Source organism: Papaver somniferum, chromosome 8 (genome assembly GCF_003573695.1).
Source record: "Papaver somniferum cultivar HN1 chromosome 8, ASM357369v1, whole genome shotgun sequence".
In the NCBI taxonomy this organism is placed as follows: Eukaryota; Viridiplantae; Streptophyta; class Magnoliopsida; order Ranunculales; family Papaveraceae; genus Papaver; species Papaver somniferum.
Window position 1 is genome coordinate 67,083,919 of NC_039365.1, and position 23,395 is coordinate 67,107,313.

Sequence of the window (23,395 nt, forward strand, 5' to 3'; positions counted from 1 at the left end):
TATTTTAGTAGTAGAAATTAAATCTAGAATCAAACTTTCACAAGTCTTAAACGAACCACTTTTTCTTACCACTGTAAAAACTATATCAGTGACCCGCTGAGTTATCAAAATCAATTTATCCCAAACATACCCAGGGAGGACTGAGTCAGCCCTTAAAATATAACAAAATGAGATAACCATTCTAGTTCTGCTAAATCATCCGTCTGAAAAATCATAAAAATCAAAACTTTAACATTAAACCAAAAAATATTTCATTACCCCATTCTTGTCTTCCTTTCTCCTCTCCTCTCCTCTAAAAATACTTCTTCTCTCTCTAAAATCAATCACAACCTTTCCTCTATTTCTTATCTCTTCGTCATCTTCTTTCATCTCAGGTAATAATTCTCAAAACCCTCAACAAAAACATTTTATTTATATTCTTAGTTTATTTTTATCTACGGGTCTCTAAAATGGTGGTTTTTGTTTTTACAGGAAATGGAGTGCGTTGAAGCAAAAACTTTCAAAACAAGTTTTTGGCGGCCAGAGATGTTAGTCAAATCATCATGATAAGGAAGTATCTAAGTTCAGTTTATGGGGTTCAAGTAATAATAATGGTGGTACACCAACTAATGGGGATGAAACTTTTGGATGAACTTCTTGATTTTTCTAATGAATGAACAGGGGGTATTGTCAAAGAAGGTGATGAAGAAGAAGATAATGAAACTGTTAATGAAAATAATATAGAGATGAAAACGATTTTTTCATAGGAGAAAAACTCTGGTTCTTTTGAGAATGATTTTGCCTCTGCTTTTACAAGCGAACTCGGTGTCCCGGGGAGGGTATGTTTGGGATAAATCGGCTTTGATAACTTGGCGGGTCATACTGAGTCAAACTCGCACATGGTTGATACCTTGTTGCATAATTCGACTATTAGCGTACCTTTTCACAGATACTGAATTTCAGTAAGCTTTTCGCTTCTTTATTAGTATATATTTACTACAAGTTATATATATTAATATTGATACTTAATATTTGACAGAAACTACTGACCTTAAAAATAAAAATAAAATACTTGTTTTCGTAAAATTTTAACGACTTGTACCTTAACTTTTTCTAGTAATACATCTAAGCAAGCATCATATTCCTTAAAAATTGGGGCGACCAGCCTCTTAAATCATCTAGACAACATGAAATGTATGTATATAACTGTAAGGGAAATTCCTATAGCAATGTACAAACTAAAATTTTTGTTGAGCCAGGTGGATGGACAAACATGTTTCTCCACTATGGGAACAGAAGTGGACGGTTGACCATCAAGCGTCTGGACTGGGAACATCCGCCCGCATGTGTAGGTTAAACGCGGCGTGTGAAGGTTAGACTCGGCGTTTATCACAAAAATTCGGGCGTGTGAGACACAAACACGTGCGCGAGAAACAAAAACGCCAATGGTAAAATATCCAACGTCCATATTCCCAATGGCTATTATTTTCAAAACCTATAAATTCCTTCAACTGAATTCATTTTCACTCACACTCTTCATATAAAATTCTTCTTCTTCTATTATTTTCAGAACCCAAAATTCCTTCTTCTAAACCAAAATTTTCTTGATACAGTTGTTGATAGTGGTTTTTAGCTTAGGGCGAAAACCGTAAAAGTCTGTCTACCTGACCCAGCATTAGAAGTAGTTGTTGATGATGGTTTTTATTTCAGGGATAAAATTGTAAAACCTTGTATTTAATGCGCCATCGCTCTGCAAAGAGGTTGAGCCATTTTAAAGTGATGAGTGCTCAAACCTCTGAACTTACATATGTATTGAGTAATTCAACATATTTAATGCACCATCGCTCTGCAAAGAGGTTGATCCATTTAAAGTGATGAGTGCTCAAACCTCTCAACTTACATATGTATTGAGCAATTCAGTATATTTAATGCGCCATCGCTCTGCAAAGAGGTTGAGCCATTTTAAAGTGATGAGTGCTCAAACCTCCCAACTTACATATGTATTTAGTAATTCAGTACATTTATATATGAAATTTATCCAGAATGGTGCGTGCAACAACAATCCCAAATATTCTGTTGATTTTATCTTCCACCGGCATTATTCACTAATGCATTGCCTGCCTAGTATTTTCCCATGCTATGTTCCCAGCCGAACTCTCAGTATTGACATGACATGACGATTAAATGTTCACTCTCAGCAAAGTAGCATGAGTCTCCCGAAGTGCTAGTCTTAAGATCTGCATGGAAGTACCCACATAGGATGCACCACTCTCTAACAAAGAGAATATTGTATCGACGCACTTTTAAGTTAGCTCGATCGAACAAGCTTAAATTCCTTAAGAAAAAGCTAGACTGTCAATATCAGTCTCAGAAACGATCACCGCCACACAATTTGGCCGCACGATCCAACAAGCATAGCCTACTCCTAGCAGGACTAGGAAATCACCCTAGTGACCACCGGCAGGCCCACTAATTCCCTAGTCGATCGAGTCCTATTTAATTAACTTCCAAACGCTCCGAACGTCAACCCTAAAATGGGTATTCGCGCTATTTGAAAGAAAGCTCAAACGAGCTAAGACCGTCAAAAAAGGTCTTAAATACATCATGACTATCCAACTTTGCCAGCCTTGTTGGACGGCTGAGATCTTCCCTGAAATTATCAAAGAGGCGCCAACATGCATATTGGCGGCCCAACTTCCCCCTTGCCCGATCGACCTGCCCGCGGCAAGCCTGTAGAGCAACGAATCGTCTGCCCAAACTAGGGCAAGCACGCTATTTTTAAAACCCTAATTTGGGTCGCGACAGTATACAATTGTCGCAAATAGATCGTGTCCGTCCAACTTAGCTAGCCTAGTTGGACGACTTAGATCGTGTTTCGGGCGATCAAGGAGGTGCACATGAGTTCACTGTCGGCCCAATTTTATTCCCACTCGATCGACTTACCTGTGGGAAGTCAACGACGTATCAAATTACTCGATTGAACTAAGGTAGACGCGACCGTTTCTAAAACCTTAATTCATATTTGCGGCAATATGCTACTGTTGCAAATCGATCGTGACCGTTTGTCTTCGCCAGCTGAATCGAGTGGCTTAGATCTGATTTTAGATGACCCGGGATATGTCAACACACTCACTAGCGGTTCGTCTTCACACATGGCCGATCGACCTGTTTGAATCAGCGCCCGACGCTTGAAAATCGATTAACCAAAGTAAGGTAGCTGCACGACTGCCAAACCCTAAATCAACGGCGGCAAACATCTGCCGCAAAAAACTATCTCGTACGTCCAACTTCTCTAGCTTGGTCGGACGGCTTAGATAAAATATTAGGCGATCAGGCCACCCCCCTCCTGCAAGGAGCGATCGACCGAGCTACGGCTCACCCGTGCAATCCCGGACGATCTCCCAAAGATGGCCCTTCACACTGCTTCAACGGCAGTCATTAATTATCGCAAATCGTCTCGACCACTCAACTTGGTGAGCCGATTTGAACGATCCAGATCTAGTTTAGATCAACCAGTAGGATTTTAGAATGGCTACCATCCGCCACTCGCCTACAGGGAGTGATCGACCAAACAGTAGCACATCCCTAGAGCTATCAAATGATTGCCAAAAAGTATCCGGTCACACTCTTCTTTTAAGACGATCGACTCGCGACTAATTTAGACAAGCTCTAAAACAACAATGCTTCATGCGCATCGATTATTTTGAGATTCTTAAAAGAGATACTCTATGTGCATCGAATACATACATATTTTATCAGCCTCATAAACAACTTAGTTGTTTAACCTAATAGCACCATATGCTATTCTTTGCGGAAAGTCCCACGACTTGACCCACTTACTCGATACATCAAACATGCCACAAACTGGGGGATACTTACTGGGGTATTGGTCTGGCAGTTTACAGCATGCGGCGTGCAATGCGCCCATTACGAGAACGTGTCAGGAAAGGACGAACAATTAACAACGATGAGAGTAGTGGGTGAAGGCGTGACCACGTGATGATCACCACCTCTTACACAAATCCACTACTCCACTACTTAATCTTCTCCACTTCCTACGAGATCAGGGTTACGCCAAATGACTTGTATAAATAGGTTTTCAACCTATTTCGACAACAAGAACACAAGTGTAATCAACAGAAGTATCTAGAAACCATATTCTCATACAAGTCATAAAATAGCCACACCTTCATAATTCAACATTCTGATCTCAAACACCTTCTTCGCTTCCCTCCCTAAGATCAACCCCTTCTCCTTCACTTTGTGACCGAATTGAATTTGGAACGGCCATTTCTTGGTCTAGGCCAGAGTCTTGCATATTGATCTCTCGAATCTAAAAGTACTCCAGTGCAGTACATTTGTTTAGAGTTTGAATTCGTTTCTCATCAACACACCCAAATTTACCAAAAACAACAGAATCAATTTTTCCCCTCAAACAACTGGCGACCACAGTGGGAGATTGATCTCTCGATTGCAAAAAAACATTTTCCCTATCCCGTTTTCAATTTCCTAAATTTCTCAATATGGTTGATCTTAGGAATGGCTCATAAACCCTCAATCCCAATTTCACTTCTCCTAGCACTGACAATACTTCACATGTTATTCCTGAATCCGTTCTTTCATTCAAAACCCTTGTCGAGGCTATGGAGTCCCAATATTTAACAACTATTCATGATTTGATGAAAATCCTGAATGATATTGTCAGGAATCACGCTACTATTGTCAAGACGCAGGATGGAGTATTTGCGCTTTTGAAAGTCCTCAAGGATCAACTATCAAAGGAACCAACACGCATTCATATTGGGGGGAACGCCACCAACAATTCATTTTGGATCAATACTGATGGTAGTAGTCCTTCTTCCAAAATTCATATTCCTATTCCTGGTGAGGAAGATGAAGCCTATGGTCACGTTGAATGGAAAGGTAGCCACCAACCCAAATTGTCTACTCATGAAGATCGAGAGATATTTCCTCAAACTCAGAAAGAAGACTCGTGGGATTTATCACGTTCTCATCAGATTCCTCGGAGTGAAAAGGTGATTTCATCATGTGCGTCCTTCTTGGAAAATATCAATTCCCATATTGCATCAGAAGCTGCTAAGAGATCCTCTGCTGCTTTACTCAGTCGATCTGAACCGCCTCAGAATGAAGAATCTTGTAAAGATGTTCAGGGATCCAATAAAATATCCAACCTTCAGTCAATCGCTAGTGAGGGTGGAAATAGAATGCGTTTGGGGAACTACTATCAATAACCCAAACATGCAGCACTAGTGCAGCAGACAACTCAAACCTGGAAAGATACGACTAAGACGCTTGCACAACAACAAGAAACTGGAGAGGCTGCTCTAGTCTTCCCGTGTCCAATTGAAGAGGTAATCAAACTCCTAGAAGCGTGGATTCAAGATGGCGTCATCAAGCTACCTCCTACCAGATGTCCTCCAACCTAAGAAGAAATGGCAAATCCAAAATATTGCTGTTACCATAGGTTCGTCAATCACCCCACCAGCGATTGCAACAAATTGAAGCACATTTTCAAAGAAAAGGTAGATGCAGAAGAACTTCAACTAAGCACTGAGGGAGTCCACAAAGATTCTCTTCCCGTCACGATCTGCATGATTTCTGGGGCTCCGTTCACAAAACTGTACAGTCCACGATGGAGCATTTATGTGAGATTCTGTATTTCTCCAAACCGCAGCGTCAAGACATATTTGCAGAACTCAACCGTGTCGTATCAGGCAAGCAACAATAGAAAGCTTCCGCCTGGGAATCATATAGGAGCTGCTTCACCAAAATAAAATAAGATAAATAAAACTCACGTATGTAAGGAAGAAGCTCATCTTTTCGGCCGTAACGGCCGATTAAAGCCTTTTAGTATTCGTGGTCGTATCTAGCATCACCGCCTATGCTCTCGCCTAAAGCTCGTGTACGTAGCTACCACTACTTATGATTCTTCACTCATCTAAGATTCATGGTCGTGGTTGTGAAAGCCCATGACCACCATCACGCCTTTCCCTGTCGTGCTTGTAGCCACCACTTCCCTCTGCCAAGGTTTTTGCCCGTAGTCGCCACTCCTCCCTGTCAAGGATCACGACCGTAGCCATACAAGCTCCAACCAACCTGTTTTGTTCCCATCAAAAATGTAGTCTCTTCTGATCACGACTGTTGCCAAGAACCACTGCTGCTCATTTGTTGATACCAGACATAGCTTCAGCGTAATAACGAAAACTACGTATAAAGGTAATCCTAACTTCTGCATATTTTATTACCCATGAAGAAGTAATAGGATCACCAGTACGGAGGCTAGATGGCGATACCTTTATTATGGTAAACCCATTGAACATATAAGATAGAACTACGCAAACCACACTTGGAGACTGAGGCTCAACCTGAAATTCCTTCGCCGTCAGTCAAGGACCTCTTCAACACAAGGGAGACGGTCAATCAAGAAGCATGTAATTTGCAAAGGAAAATCAAACTAAAGAAGAATGGGAAGAACTCATTTTTCGAAATCAAGGGTTTATGGAAACCTCACTGGAGTTCTCTCTAGAAGCCACTTCAACGCTCTATCCTGAAGCCGAATCAACGCTCTCTCCAGAAGAAGCCGCTTCAACGCTCTCTCCCGAAGCCGCTTCAGCGCTCTCTCCCGAAGCCATTTCAGCGCTCTCTTCAGAGGCCGAAGCCGCTTCAACACCTCAGTAAGCCACATAGGCCAAATGCATTATGTCTGCCCCATGGACGACAAAGTCAGAATCGGTGTTTCTAGATTTCCAATTTCCTATGGAAGGGGTGCTTTGAGCTGCCAAAAGTTTGGATACAATACAGATCTGTCAAACATGACTCTGATCAACAAATGACGAATCCAAAATATTGCCGCCTTCATCAATTCGTCAACCACCTTACCAGCAAATACAATGGAAGTACATCTTTCAGCAGAAAATATGCTCAGAAAATACAATGGAAGTACATGGGGACTGCCAGCGTGGGATGCCTTCACGTCCCTCAACCAGGTTATTTCTGATATCAGCATCATCACTGTCGAAGCCTTACGAGCTGCAGGAATTTCTCAACATGAAGCCGTACACGTGCATCAAAAATCCAAAAGAACGCCGCAGAGATATATTCACATATACAGCCACGCCATCGGATCTAACATATGTGTAACTGGGGACTGCTCCCATTCTATACAACAGTTCAAGATTCATAAGATGGTTCAAAGGATGTCGCTTCGAACGAAGTCCTTGAAGACTCGATAACATCACGTCGGCGACAGAACACCTATTAGCTCGTCTATTCACCCAATGGCTCCGGAATATTTTGACTACACAAGCGTCCACAACATATCATCATCGCAATCAGAGCAAGAATAATCTTTCCAGGCACCCAATGACTTAAAATCAAGGACGGATCAACAACGCAGCTATACTCTCCGAGATTAGCCCTGACATGATCATTGACGAACATATATTTCATCCATTCATACCAAGAGAGCAATGGAGTTTGATAAATTTTGAAATGCACTGGAGAGGTTAGATACTCATTCTTTTGGAGATAGAACCTTATTACATATTCTGGAAAAGATCGATGTTATTGTTGGGTGGCTACATGCGCAAAAGAGGAAAGAACACCTACCTCGAGTTCTCTTGGATCGCCTTGTTGTTGATTATAATTATTGGAGATTTCTTTGTTGCCGTTGACGCTCGCTTTACCGCCGCTAACAAAGAAAGTCATTCACATCGATCTAAATGTCCGAGTCTGATCAACTACTCATGGATATTACACTCACAGCTAAAATACAAAGACAAAATGAACTTACCTTGCCACTGACCATTGGAACGCTTATGATCGAGTTGCTGACGGTGAAGAAGAGGAGCCGCCCGCTGCAGACCAAAGCACGGAGCCATACGAACAACAAAATCGAAGAGGATCGATACCCCTTTTCATACGAACGGTGTTTCTAGAGTTTGAACAGAAGAAGGATTCCTTCTTGCTCCATGAACGGAAATAGATGGCTGGGCGCACCGCATTCACAACTCATAGCTGACCTAGCAACACGCTACTACGAAAGCCGCTGGCCGCGCGATCCCGCTGCTGAAGGACGATTTGGATTTCCCTAGTAATATCTGCATGCTTCGTCTTATCGATTTTATTTTCGTCTGTCACCATCTAGTGCTTACCCCTCAACAATGTCACTATTACGTGATAAGCAGGGGACTTAATGTTGATGGTGGTTTTTAGCTTAGGGCGAAAACCATAATAATCTGTCTACCTGACCCAACATCAGAAGTAGTTGTTGATGGTGGTTTTTAGTTCAGGGATAAAATTGTAAAACCATGTATTTTGATGCGCCATCGCTCTGCAAAGAGGTTGAGCTATTTTAAAGTGATGAGTGCTCAAACCTCTCAACTTACATATATATTGAGCAATTCAGTATATTTAATGCGCCATCGCCCTGCAAAGAGGTTGAGCCATTTAAAGTGATGAGTGCTCAAACCTCTCAACTTACACATGTAATGAGCAATTCAGTATATTTAATGCACCATCGCTCTGCAAAGAGGTTGAGCCATTTTAAAGTGACGAGTGCTCAAACCGCTCAACTTACATATGTATTGAGTAATTCAGTACATTTATATATGAAATTTATCCAGAATGGTGCGTGCAACAACAATCCAAAATATTCTGTGAATTTTCTCTTCCAACGGCATTATTCGCTAATGCATTTCCTGCCTAGTATTTTCCAATGCTATGTTCCCATCCGAACTCTCAATATTTACATGACATAACGATTAAATGTTCACTCTCAGCAGAGTAGCATGAGTCTCCCGAAGTGTTAGTCTTGAGATCTGCATGGAAGTACCCACATGGGATGCATCACTCTCTAACAAAGAGAATATTGTATCGACGCACTTTTAAGTTAGCTCGATCGAACACGCTTAAATTCCTTAAGGAAAATCTAGACTGTCAATATCAGTCTCAGAAATGATCACGGCCACACAATTTGGCTGCACGATCCAACAAGCATAGCCTACTCCTAGCAGGACTAGGAAATCACCGTAGTGACCACCGGCGGGCCCACTAATTACCTAGTCGATCGAGTCCTATTTAATTAACCTCCAAACGCTTCGAACGTCAACCCTAAAATTGTTGTTCGCGCTATTTGAAAGAAAGCTCAAACGAGCTAAGACCGTCAAAAAAGGTCTTAAATACATCATGAGCGTCCAACTTTTCCAGCCTTGTTGGATGGCTGAAATCTTCTCTGGAATGATCAAAGAGGCGCCAGCATGCACATTGGCGGCCCAACTTCCCCCTTGCCCGATCGACCTTCCCGCGACAAGTTTGTAGAAAAACGAATCGTCTGCCCAAACTAGGGCAAGCACGCTATTTTCAAAACCCTAATTTGGGTCGCGGCAGTATACAACTGTCGCAAATAGATCGTGTCCGTCCAACTTAGCTAGCCTAGTTGGACGACTTAGATCGTGTTTCGGGCGATCAAGGAGGTGCACATGAGTTCACTGTCGGCCCAATCTTATTCCTACTCGATCGACTTACCCGTGGGAAGTCAATGACATATCAAATTGCTCGATTGAACTAGGGTAGATTCGACCATTTCTAAAACCTGAATTCATATTTGCGGAAATATGCTACTGTTGCAAATCGATCGTGACCGCTTGTCTTCGCCGGCTGAATCGAGTGGCTTAGATCTGATTTTAGATGACCCAGGAGATGTCAACACACTCACTAGCGGCTCGTCTTCACACATGGCCGATCAGACTGTTTGAATCAGCGCCCGACGCTTGGAAATCGATTAACCAAAGTAAGGTAGCAGCACGACTGCCAAACCCTAAATCAACGGCGGCAAACATCTGCCGCAAAAAACTATCTCGTCCGTCCAACTTCTCTAGCTTGGTCGGACGGCTTAGATAAAATATTAGGCGATCAATGAGGTACCTCAATGATCACCGCCCACCCCCCTCCTGCAAGGAGCGATAGACCGAGCTACAGCTCACCCGTGCGATCCCAGACGATCTCCCAAAGATGGCCCTTCGCGCTGCTTCAACGACAGTCATTAACTGCCATAAATCGCCTCGACCACTCTACTTGGTAAGCCGATTTGAACGATCCAGATCTAGTTTGGATCAACCGTTAGGATTTTAGAATGGCTACCATCCGCCACTTGCCTACATGGAGTGATCGACCAAACAGTAGCACATCCCTAGATCTACCAAATGATTGCCAAAAAGTGTCCAGTCACACTCTTCTTTTAAGACGATCGAATCCCGACTAATTTAGACAAGATCTAAAACAACGATGCTTCATGCACATCGATTATTTTGATCTGCTTAAAAGAGATGCTCTGCGTGCATCGAATACATACGATATTTTATCGGCCTCATAAACAACTTAGTTGTTTAACCTAATAGCACCATATGTTATTCTTTGCGGAAAGTCCCACGACTTGACCCACTTACTCGAGACATCAAACATGCCACAAACTGGGAGATACTTACCGGGGTATTGGTCTGGCGGTTTACAACGTGCGGCGTGCAACACGCCCATTACAACTAAGTTGTAATGGGCGAACGGTTTAGAACGTGTCAGGAAAGGACGAACGGTTAACAACGATGAGAGTAGCGGGTGAAGGCGTGACCACGTGATGATCACCACCTCTTACACAACCCCACTACTCCGCTACTTAATCTTCTCCACTTCCTACGAGATCAGGTTTGCGCTCAAATGACTTGTATAAATAGGTTTTCAACCTATTTCGACAACAAGAACATAAGTGTTATCAACACAAGTATCCAAAAACCATATTCTGATACAAGTCATAAAATAGGCACACCTTCATAATTCAACATTCTGATCTCAAACACCTTCTTCGCTTCCCTCCCTAAAATCAACCCCTTCTCCTTCAGTTTGTGACCGAATTGTATCTGGAACGACCATTTCTTGATCTAGGCCAGAGTCTTACAGATTGATCTCTTGAATCTAAAAGTACTCCCGTGTAGTACATTTGTTTAGGGTTTGAATTCGTTTCTCATCAACACACCCAAATTAACAAAAACAACAGAATCAGTTTTTTCCCACAAACAACAGTATGAGAAACTTAATAAGAAAAACGATCAAGAGTATAAAGCAGAAAAGAGATCAATGAAATGAGCCGGTACCGCGTCCTACCACAGATGTAGATTATTCAAAATCGGGAAGCAGAGTTTGCTTCGTCGAGTGTCGTTGCTGCTCCATCGTTAGTCCAAGGTCATGTGTGTCAGGGCATCAAGAACGGTCTGGGAATTTTTATAGAATGAGAGGTGGATTTTATGACTTAAAGGCTATTTATGATGGTCTACCCCCACAGTCCGAGAAAGGATTGACAGATATCCCTGACGTGCTCTTTATATTGTGAATCCTAAAAGACACAACAACAGAACTACGATAGTATTGGTAAAAAGGTGGTAGCCGACGACGCACACATTCCATTTTATGGATTTTGAAATTGGTAAGTTTGTTTAACTTAACTTAAATTTTATTCTTTTAATAATTATTAAATAATCAAAAAAATTAATCATAGTTGATATTATTCTTGTAATAGGAATTACTCCCCTTGATTTATATTTCATTTGTGTGATCCCAAGTGGAGTGGGAGATCCAGCACCAACCAAAACGAATGGAAATCAAATAATAAATGACATACGCTTCTTCCCTCGTTTATTGAATCAAATATACGTGAAGATCATAAAGATTTGAAAGGAGGTGGGGTATTATGTTCGGCGTTGAAGCTTTTCCTTAAGCAAAACAAAAACTCAGAAAATGTATACGTTGATGGTGGATTTTCGACAAAGACCAAAATCGTAAAATCATAATTTTGCATATTTCTGACACGACTTCAGACACGTATGTTAAATTCATATTTTAGGATTCAGACGTGAAAGCTCATGTCATAATCTCTGACTGAGCGTACATTCTCTCAGATCAGGCATGAATATGTGATTCGTAAAGCCTCTCAACTGAGCTTTCGACACTTCGCATATTTCATCAACACCTCTATATAGAATCGAAAATGATTGTACGGCTCCTAGACATATTGCATGCTAGTATAGGGCGTTAACATCTTCATATGTCGCAATGTTTCCTGACTATATAGAGTGAACATGTATAGTATCCCAATGATTGGACGACTCCTAAACATATTACATGCTAGTATAGAGCTTTAACGTCTTCATGATATCACAATGTTCTTCCCTGACTAAACATAATTAATATTTAGAACGAGTATGATGTCGCTATCATCTCATACCTCGATTCTCGAATAAACACAACGCTCCTAGACATATTGCATGCTAGTATAGAGCAACTCATAGATTAATTCTAGCACAATATTCATCAATTGAATCCCTAGAAAATAATCTTTTTTTATCTCATTACTCCATTTCATGGCTTATTCTCAGCTGAATTCCATGAATTAGTAATAGATTTTCAATTTATTTCATTACTCCATTTCATGGCTTATTCTCAGCTGGATTCCATGAGTTAGTGATAGATATTCATTTTTCGGGGGTTTGGGCCACCACGGAGTAAGCCTCGAGAAAATGGTGCTAGTATACTTAACAATAATGCACGAACTAGCACCCAAATGCATAAACGAGCATTCAAAAATATGGACCAACGAGAAAAACCTATGAAAAATAGGAAAGAAAAATAATAATAAAAATAAAAGAGAGGCGCGCACGGGATCGTGCCCACCGGTCGGCCGGTCATGCCGCCGTGGCCAGTTGCACACCTCCCTTTTTATTTTTTTAAATCTTATTTTATTATTTTCCTTGTCTCGTGAAAACTTCTCGTTTGAGCAAACTTCCTCGTTTGAGCAAAAATCCTAGTTTTTCCATATTTCCTCACACAATGAAAAATAGTAAACATAAAATAGGGAAGAGTGTCACGGGACCGGGCCTACTAGCCGGAAGGCCATGCCCTATCCGTGTCCGGTCCCACACTTCCCCAATTCCTTATTTTATTATTATTTCTTCTCTAATCTCATGAAATTCCCTCGTTTGAGAAAAAACCTAAATTTTTCATACCTCTACAATTTTGCTCAAACTATCAAAATGCCAAAAAGTCAAATGGTCACACGACCATCCGGGCTTATCACGGCAAACATTAAAATATCATTTATTTTAATACTCTCAAAATATTCAAAATATTGTTCGCATGAGCAAAGTTCTACTTGCTCATTCAAGCAAAATCGAGAATTTCAGTCACGATCAAACTCTTTTGAAAATCCGAAATATTGCTCGAACGCGCATCAGAAAATAATAAAATTCTCAGAATTGAATCATGGGCAATATGGTGACACGGGCACGCCACCTTGACTAACCAAGGTTGGTCCTTTGGCTTGCAGAAGTCGGTCTCACACCCTATCATAATTTTGACCTAATTAATCTTTCATAATTCATATTGGGTTCAAACTCTTTCCAAATAACTTGGAATTTGATCAATCGACCATCAATTGGTCCCACGACCACCAGGGACGGTTTCATACCGCTTGTATGGTCCCTCTTCTCTCCATAATTAGGTTTTACCACCTAATGCTCAGACGAGCACTATTTTAATAATGATTAAACGAGCATTTAATCATCCTTTCACCGACTGATCTACAAAGGACTTTGGTACACGCTCATTCGAGCACCTAGGATCTACATGGTCGGCCCATCATCCCATGTAGACGGTCTCTCTCACTCATTTGGTTGATTTTCAGTAAATCATCAATTGATTAACAATTGATCAAAATTAGGGTTTCAAACCAAATGCTCTGCAAACCATAATTCCAAATAGGTTCAAACAATAATAATTTTATGTTGATCCAACAATCAACATCTTGATTAAATATATAATATTCGTTCCAAGTACCAGTATTTTTAATTAATATTTTATTTGGTCCCGCTACCAATAATTCATGAATCGAGCAATATTGCTCAAATGAGCAATATTTATTTTGCTCATCTATCAACATTAAATTGCCTAATCTAGCAAAATACACGATCAACTGGGTTCAGGACTCATAATTCAACTATCAATTGCTCGACCGAGCCATATTCCTCATGTTGATTCAACTATCAACATTAGAGAATTCTATTAATCAGCAATCAATATTCGAATTCATATTTAATGTTTGATCCTGTTACCAACATTTTTGCTCGACTGAGCAACATGGTTCAAACAGACGACCATCCAATATTTATGATTCCTTTGTCATTCAATCACTCGTGATATATTGGATCAGAAATGAACATTCTGTATAATTCAACACTATCTTTGATTTCCTTTCGAATACTCGACATATCAAAATAAGTTCTTGATCGAGAAATCTCGTCGGACGCTCAATCCAAATAGCATTATTACCTCGACTGGAAAAATGATATATCACAATTTATCAAGACTCAATGTCTTTCCATTATTGTGTCCCAGCAGACACCTTATGCTCAATCCATGAGTCTCAGAGCATACCAGATTAGTTCATTATGCTCGACTCATCAAGGTTAAGACTCATCGTCTAATCAAGTCAACAACTGAATAATTAAATATATGTCTGCCTTGAAGACTCCACATTCGTGAGATATCTATAACATCACATGGGGGGATATTCATTAGGGTTTTGGTCTAGCGGCCTACGGCACGTGTGTACACCCACGATGAGAAATGTGAATAAGTCGTGCAAGCAGTTGAGGGAGTTAGAAAAGTACTGGATGGACAGTCAACCAAGTCTCCACACAACATGGAACTGGTTTAACCACGATTTCGCACTTTCCAACTCTCTCACTCCAGCAAACGTCACAATTACTGGGATCAATGTGTCTACTTTTCTTGTAATATAAATAAGTTTATGAATCCACGATTGAACAACAACAATTTTGAATAATAAGAAATTATCTTTCAATCGCAAAACTTGCAGAAATCATCAACACATCCACAATACTCGATCAACATTGATCTCACACACTTCTCAGCTTCCCTCCTAAAGATCGACCCTCATCCCTTTTTGTGACATAAATTGACTCTGGAATGGCCATTGTCTTGGTTTAGGTCGGAGTCCTACAGATTGATCTCTCGAACTCAAACCACTCCCGTGCAGTGCATCTGTTTGAAAAAGGTTTGGGCAATTTGCTCGGTCGAGGAGTCTTCGCCCGCACACTCGAGTCTCCGCTATCCAAAAAAACCAGAAAATCATTTTCACCCATCAATAATAGATGACTATCCTGAACTCGAAAAGGCATTTATCTTATGGGTACTGGGTCATACGTTCTTTCCAAACTCAACTTATGTTTCTCGTATTGGTTGGTTTGAAGCGTTAGAAGATCTTGACAAAGTACCAAATTATGACTGGGGCTCTGCAATTTTACCTGAAATGTACTGTGGGATGGATCATGCATCCATGGGTATAACTAACTTCACTGGTTTCTGGGGCATTATAGGTATATATCAAAATTGTTATTTTTAAATTTAAATAATTTTTATGAACAAATATAGATTAAGTCAAAATACTAAAATTATGGAGTAATTTGCAGTATTGGTGGTATACCTACTTCCATGTTGGTAAACCAAATTTAAAGACGATACCCACATATTTCCAATCATGGATATGTACCTCTCGACCAACTGGGCGAAAGACACTGGCAGCGACGTCTCAGGTTCCAGTTTTGTTCAGAGATTTCAACAGATGACTTGGAGCCACAAAAATGTTGTTGTTCACCCTTACCTTGAATTTCCTGAGTATGGTGGTGGTGATGTAGAACATATTATTCTCTCCGTAGAGTTGTTTTTTTACACTCCAGAACTGGGTATAGGGGTTTGGTACATGGGAGAAAGACTGCTTTACCAGTTACAAGGTATAGATGTAAATGCAATTAACCCGCCACCACAGATGCAAACCTCTGGATCATATTTTCATCGGCTGAGAATAATCCAGTGGGAGAGGTATGAACTAAATACAAAGAGGAATATTGATGAAGCGCAGTATGTCACCTGGTACAGGTCGATTGCGAAGTCTGTAATTGGGACACACAACATGCACATCTATGGGTTTGATTTCCCAGGGTTATCACGCTTGGCTCATGATGCAATTATCGTTCCTAGCCAGCCGCCTTCAAAAGAGCCATGTTTTATGACTTACCCCGCCACGGGTGCAAGTTCTTCATCATCTTCGTCAAATATGCATGAAATTCGTTAGGAGATGCTAAGTATTACTTCACAAGGTGAGCCAACCACGATACCCATTGTTTTCCCAAGCTATGGAACGTGATTATCCTTACTACAATGTGGCTGCCAGTACCAAAGACTTGAAGAGACAACTGAACAATATGTATTGGCTGAATCGGCAAATTGAGGGCTATACACTTGGGTGTGTGTTGGAAATGGCACGATGACACAATGTTTGGATTGAGTCCAACTATAAATGATGATGGGCGTTCACAGTCTCCAATTCCACAAGGAGCCGCAGATAATGGCACGAGAGTGATAATACAGTGGTGGGAGAAACACAAGTACGACAAAGTACTTCACCACAAACTGTGCTTATATCTCAAACGCAAGTAATTTAGACAGATCCTAGACGCATTTCATCATCATTCTCGCCCTACAACCCAAATGATCCTTGCTACAATGTTACACCACCACCACAACAACAAAGATCTTATATGTTTGGAGGTCCGAGTGCTTTCCAATCGCCTAGTGTTCTTCAACCAGGACCGAGTGATTTCTAATCGCCCAGTGTTCTTCAACCAGTTTTTTCCCATTTTGAAAATTTATCCCGATGTTGGCAGCTGGAGAAATCCCAGGTCTTGGAGAATGGTTGACTCCAGGCCCCAAAAATAACGATGAGCGAGTTAACGATGAACAACATTAGAGAGATTGTATTTTAATTCTGCTACATCTGTAACTCTAGTTTTAATCAATTAAAAGTACGATGGTTTATTTAAATAAAATTACATATGTTTAAAATTAAGCGTTTTACATTAGCTTTACTGAATTACATATGTTTAAAATTAAGCGTTTTACATTAGCTTCACTGATGAGGAATACTAGGTGGAACAACAACAACTAGAAAGAAGGGGTTGAAATTGTTCAACACCTTAAGGATTTCGATACATTTTTTGAAACGAAAAGCCACATTTTTCCATCTTCGCCATTCATCCAAAGATCTTGTTACCATCTCAGCATCAGTTTCACCTCTCAGTTTATATCGATTGACTTGCATAGTTAAAGCTACAAACTCATTCACTTATTTCTTAATTGTACGAAAACGATTTCCTATTTCGCATATAGCACGACGACTCGGATTACGGGTGTCAATGCAGACCCCATCGTAAATAACTGCCAGAAATTCACCCATGGATAGTTTGTTGAAGCAAGCTGAGTAAATAAAAAATCATAGTTTCTACAAATAAATTCAGCTTCTTCTTCATTATACGGAGCTCGCCGAACTAACAAGGGCCGAGACATCTTCCTTCGGAAAATTTGTTGAATTGAAGAATTTTTTTAATCTCAGAGAAGAAGAGTAAAGAAGACTAGAGGTGTAGAATGTGTGAATTTGGAGTTGAAATGGGGAGTATTTATAGAACTCAAAATTCTAGCCGTTGGATGACAAGAATTTTCAGCCGTCCAGATTTAGCCGTTGGCGGTTTTGATTCACACGCTGGAGGATTAACTTTAAACGCTGGCGTGTGAAGGAAGAACGAGCGAATCTGGGACACACGTCAACGTTTGTGGTTCAAACGCCAACGTGTTTGCCACAACCACCCGGTGTTCCATCAAACACGCATCTGTTTTTCCGTCTCACTTAACAAACCAACAATTTTATTGGTTTGTCCATTCATTTTTCATGTTTCTTGAGTCCAGAATGGAAACAAAATGAACAAACTTAATGTTTGTTGAGTCCATAGAAACTGCTTCAACCATTGTACGGAATCTTTTAGACATCATAAGAGCGTCGATCATGCTTCCAAGTTCGGACAAATGTACAAAATTCTAAAAACACGTGGAGATATAAATGTATTTTACGCACAATGAATTTTCTTCTGCACGGCTGGTATAATGCTCGACTGATTGTAAGGACTAAAACCATCTTTTGTTTTTGAGACCACTTTGGTTTCATCTGTTAATCTGTTTTCCTTTATGTAGTATTAGGTTAAGATAAGAAATGGAGCACAAAAGACATAAAGCAATGAATATAAGCCTGTACGCTGCGTATTAGTAGTGGAGTGAGGAATGAGGATCTGTATTCTTGACCTCAAAAATATTAGTACAGAATTTAATTCCTTTTAGACAAAATAAATGAATAAAAAAAAATTTAAAGTAGAAAACAGAAACTTGAAAAACAAAATAATCCATAAAGAAAAGAAATTCTGACCAGTAAACAAATTCTAAATAAAAGGTTCTTTCTTTCTCTCTCACTCTCTTTATTATGTTAATAAATGAAAAGAAAATCAACCAAAGATATGCCATTTTTTTTCCTGTAATAAGTACAGTAATTAAGATTATGGAGAAAATTAATACTGATACAAAACTCTTCAGCTTTCTATGTTGGGTAATGCTCACAACACTAGTAGATTCTTTTACTGTACAGAATCAAAACCAGGGTTAGAGATTGGTAATGGAAGTCAAGAAGATATGGATATTACCAAACCAGTTGGGATCTTCAATGTCTGTAACTTATTCGTTTTCTATATTGTTTTTTGATTAGTTTTTTTTCTTTTCAATTCCATCTTCAAATACCCAAAACCCTTAACCTGGGTTTAGTCTGTTTGTTTAATTTATTTTGTCTACTGACTTGTTGTAGTGGTGGTGGGGTTTCTCTGTTCATCTATGGGTAAGTATCTTTTTTAACAGAATATGTTGTAGAAATTGAATGCTATAGTAATATTTAGAAGGTTAATGAAAAAAGATAAAAAGAGTTGGTTTTGCTTGGATTTATTGAGTAATACTCACATGCTTTAGTAAAGCTTTACAACTGCAGATACCTTTACTCTAAATGTTGGTTTTCCAACTTGAGTAAGTAGAAGAAGTTGCAGACAGGGGGGGAGAGAGAGAAAGATAAAACCTTTCAGTGTAGAAAAATCTTTTACATACTTCTTTTGTTTGGATTATTTTCTTGCTGCATTGGGTTTGGAATGGAAGATATAAAAATGGCTTCTTAAGATTTTGTGTGCAGGATCTGTCTTTTGAGTCTTGCTTCTAATGTTGGTTTTAGCAAGATTTCCTTAGTTCTGAGATCTGGGTTCTACAGATTTCTTAAGGTTTTTATTTTTAAGGTTTTGGGTTCTGTTGTATCTTCAGTTTGAACTAAATCCTCTAAAAAGGTTTGGGAAGCTTCTTTTGTGTATTAGTATGAGGTTTTAGGTTCTGTATTTTCAGTTTGAGCCAAAAGGAATTTTGTGCATTTTGAAGTTTTGGGAGACTTCAGCTGAAACCAAATCCCACCACCATAAGGAAAAAATGGCTCCAAGATTGGATTTTTCAGAATGGTGGACAAAGGATACAAGAAAGGGAACTCCAGTAATTGTAACCATGGAGAACCCAAACTACTCTATACTTGAAATCGATGGTCCAGACGCAGCATTTCGACCAGTCGATAAGGATCGGGGGAAAAATGCAAAACAATTTACATGGGTTTTACTACTCAAAGCTCATAGAGCTGTCGGTTGTGTTACTTGGCTTGCAACTGTGTTATGGACTTTACTTGGAGCCGTAAAAACAAGATTGTTTTTTGGTCGAGGAGTAACCATGGAGAGCGATAAGTCAAGTAAAGAAAGATTTTTATTCAAAGTTATTAGAGGTTTCTTATTGATCTCTTTGGCAATTCTGGTTTTTGAAGTGGTTGCTCACTTGAAGGGTTGGCATTATTTTCAGAACTCTCATTTGCATATTCCGCAAACATCTGAAATTCAAGGATGGCTTCATATGATTTTCGTAGCTTGGTTAGCGTTTCGAGCCGATTATATTGCCCCAACAATACAAGCTTTGTCCAATTTTTGTGTTGCTCTTTTTATAATCCAGTCTATTGATAGGATGGTCTTATGTATTGGTTGTTTTTGGATCAAGTTGAAGAAGATTAAGCCGACAATTATCGGAGATCCATTCAAGTCAGAGGATTTGGAGGGAAACGATTATGAATACCCCATGGTTCTTGTTCAGATTCCTATGTGTAACGAAAAAGAGGTAAAAACACCAACTAAAATTTCCTTTTCTTTTTATGCTGTCAATTCTATTTTCTTCTTTCAGTTCTCATGATTAAGGTCAATTGTATATGTTTAATTCCCTAGCTTTGTTGTAATAATAGAAGTTGTCTTTTCAAATCATGCAAAATAATCTAAAAATGCAAATATAGTCCCTACTTAAGTAGTCAAGTCCAAATTGTCATGCTTCTTTCTGTAATTCAAGCCCCTTGGTTTTTGTTCATTATTGAAGTTCATTTCAAGTGCTGGATTGCATCATATTAGATTTTAGTTTCCGATATTAAGAAGTAATCCATTAGTATTCTTCAGGTATACGAGCAATCTATTTCTGCAGTTTGCCAGATTGATTGGCCAAAAGACCGTATCCTGATTCAAGTACTAGATGACTCTGATGATGAAAGCATTCAGAATTTAATCAAAGTTGAGGTTTCTAGGTGGAGTCAGCAGGGTATCAACATTATTTATCGACATCGATTGGTTAGAACGGGTTACAAAGCAGGGAATCTCAAATCTGCCATGGGCTGTGATTATGTACGAGGGTATGAGTTTGTCGCAATATTTGACGCAGATTTTCAACCCAACTCTGACTATCTTAAGAAAACTGTTCCTCATTTTAAGGTGATTGTTCATACAAAAATTGAGTTTTAGGTACCTAATTTGGAACCTTATAGTCAGTATTTGCTTAATGTAACACTGTGTTTTCCACAATACAGGACAATCCCGAGCTAGGGTTGGTTCAAGCACGTTGGGCTTTTGTGAACAAGGACGAAAATCTGTTGACTCGCCTGCAGAACATTAATCTTTGCTTCCATTTTGAGGTAGAGCAACAAGTTAATGGAGTCTTCTTGAACTTCTTTGGTTTTAATGGAACTGCCGGTGTTTGGAGAATCAAAGCTCTAGAAGATTCCGGAGGCTGGCTCGAAAGGACTACAGTAGAAGATATGGATATAGCTGTCCGTGCTCATCTTAATGGCTGGAAATTCATTTACCTTAATGATGTTAAGGTACTGCCTTCGTTCCAATTTTCGTCCGAAGTCAAATTTTTTTTACTCTTGTGCGTTTGACAGATCTCAGTAAATGTAATTTTCAGGTGCTTTGCGAAGTTCCCGAATCCTATGAAGCTTATAAGAAACAGCAACATCGGTGGCATTCTGGTCCAATGCAGCTTTTCCGATTGTGCCTTCCATCTATTATACATTCAAAGGTAAGTTTCCTTTAGTCTTTTCTTTTCTTTTTGCAGCTTTTTGGTTACGTTTTTTCTTAAGGTCTCTTAATGACGCGATGTTGAAAAGATGCCTAGTTAGTCGTTGAAGAGTTGAATTAGGATTTCTAGTTGGAATCTAAGTGAAAGCACGCTTTCATTTTTTAATTGCAGATAACAATATGGAAGAAAGCAAATTTGATACTGTTATTCTTTCTCTTAAGGAAATTGATCCTCCCATTCTATTCTTTCACATTATTTTGCATAATTCTTCCTTTAACCATGTTTGTGCCAGAGGCTGAATTACCTATCTGGGTCATCTGTTATATACCCGTTTTCATGTCATTTCTCAATATCCTCCCTACACCAAGATCATTCCCCTTCATTGTTCCTTACCTCCTATTTGAAAACACAATGTCAGTTACCAAATTCCATGCCATGGTATCAGGATTATTCCAATTGGGAAGCTCTTACGAATGGGTCATCACAAAAACTGGCAGAGCTTCAGAATCTGACTTGATTGCCGCAGCTGAAAGAGAATCAAAAACTTTGACACACCCACAAATATATAGAGGAGCTTCTGATAGTGAGCTATCTGAATTGAACAAATTGAAAGAACAGCAGGAGGCTCCACAGCCGCCACACGACCGAAAAGTAACAAATCTATAGAAAAGAGCTCGCTCTAGCTTTCTACTCCTCACTGCCGCAGTAAGAAGTCTGTTATCAGCTCAAGGGGTTCATTCTACTTTTACTCTTTCAGGTGTATCTTTTCTCTTCTGTGGGTCTCGACCTAATCGGTGAACAAATGAGTTAATAGTCCAAGCAGAAGCATGGAAAAACATATTACTATATAAGAAAAGATAAAAGAAAAGAAAATACCGAAACCATTTTAGAGTCAATCCCTGCATATTCAGCAGCAAAGTTCATATTGCTCATTCAACTGAAGTGAATCAACCCGGTAAGGTGGAAGAGGACCTCAAGCTGAATAAATAAGTTCTCTTTTTTCTCTCTAATTTTATTTTGAAATGGTGGCTGCCGTATAGAATTTTTCATTCTATCTCTTACTCTCTCTTTGCCTTTGTGTATCTAGTAGATTTTTATAATTTCTTGAAAAAACCCCTTGAAATTTAATGATTGTTATTATAATAGTTAGGAGCAGTAATAGTTAATATCCTTCTTTGGGATGTGCATGGTTTGCTGTCCATCTTGTAATCTTTCAAGAAACCAAAATCTTGAAAAGAAAGTGTTTGTTATTTGGTTTTTGGATTTGAACCAAATTTATACTCGAGAGGATTTGTAACCATAGCTATTTGTATATTTGTTCTCCATTAATTCAGTCATATACTTATGTCCAAATTTGTGGTCCATTTCTCTTTTTCCTTTTTGTGTTTTTCTCCCTCAAATTGTAGGGTATTTGTATGTAAAATATAGTGTCGGTGGGCAGTAAGAGTGGAGGTTCTTCCCTTGATATGCCCACCTTCCTTTTCAATTATTTATGATCACATGATAAGAGAGACAGAAGGAGACTCATCCTCCCAAGTCTTAATGTTCCGCATACATGTAGGGAAGCATCTCAAGGTATCTTCTCCCTCTTGGGTTGCAGCAGCACATGTGTATTGAGGAAACAATGTTGGCATCATATTATGTTTCAGTACAATATGTTTTGATTTGCTAAATGGTGAAACTTTTTATCTACATGGTTTGGATGTCGTGGTCAGTAATATGGTTGGTGCATCTACTGGAAACCTGTAACATTTGAAAAAGCGAACGTGCTTCATGAAAAGGAAAGCAAGGGAAAGGGATAGGGATGGAGAAGAAAGATTTCAGTAACTGTGATCAACAAAAAAGTAGACAAAATAGGTCCTTTGGTTGTTTGTTTTTGTGAGAGAGTTTTGAAGTGAGTGAAAAGTGATATGTTTGTTTATAAGTTTTTTCACCGTAGTGATAGGATCACTGTGATGTCATACGGTCGTTAGGGGAGCCAACGGGTCCGATT

The 23,395-nt window shown here is 39.5% G+C and overlaps 1 pseudogene; it reads left to right on the plus strand.

Annotated features, from left to right (window-relative positions):
- The first annotated feature begins 19,458 nt into the window (after positions 1 to 19,458).
- LOC113301443 lies at positions 19,459 to 22,755 on the plus strand (annotated as a pseudogene).
- Positions 22,756 to 23,395: the final 640 nt, after the last annotated feature.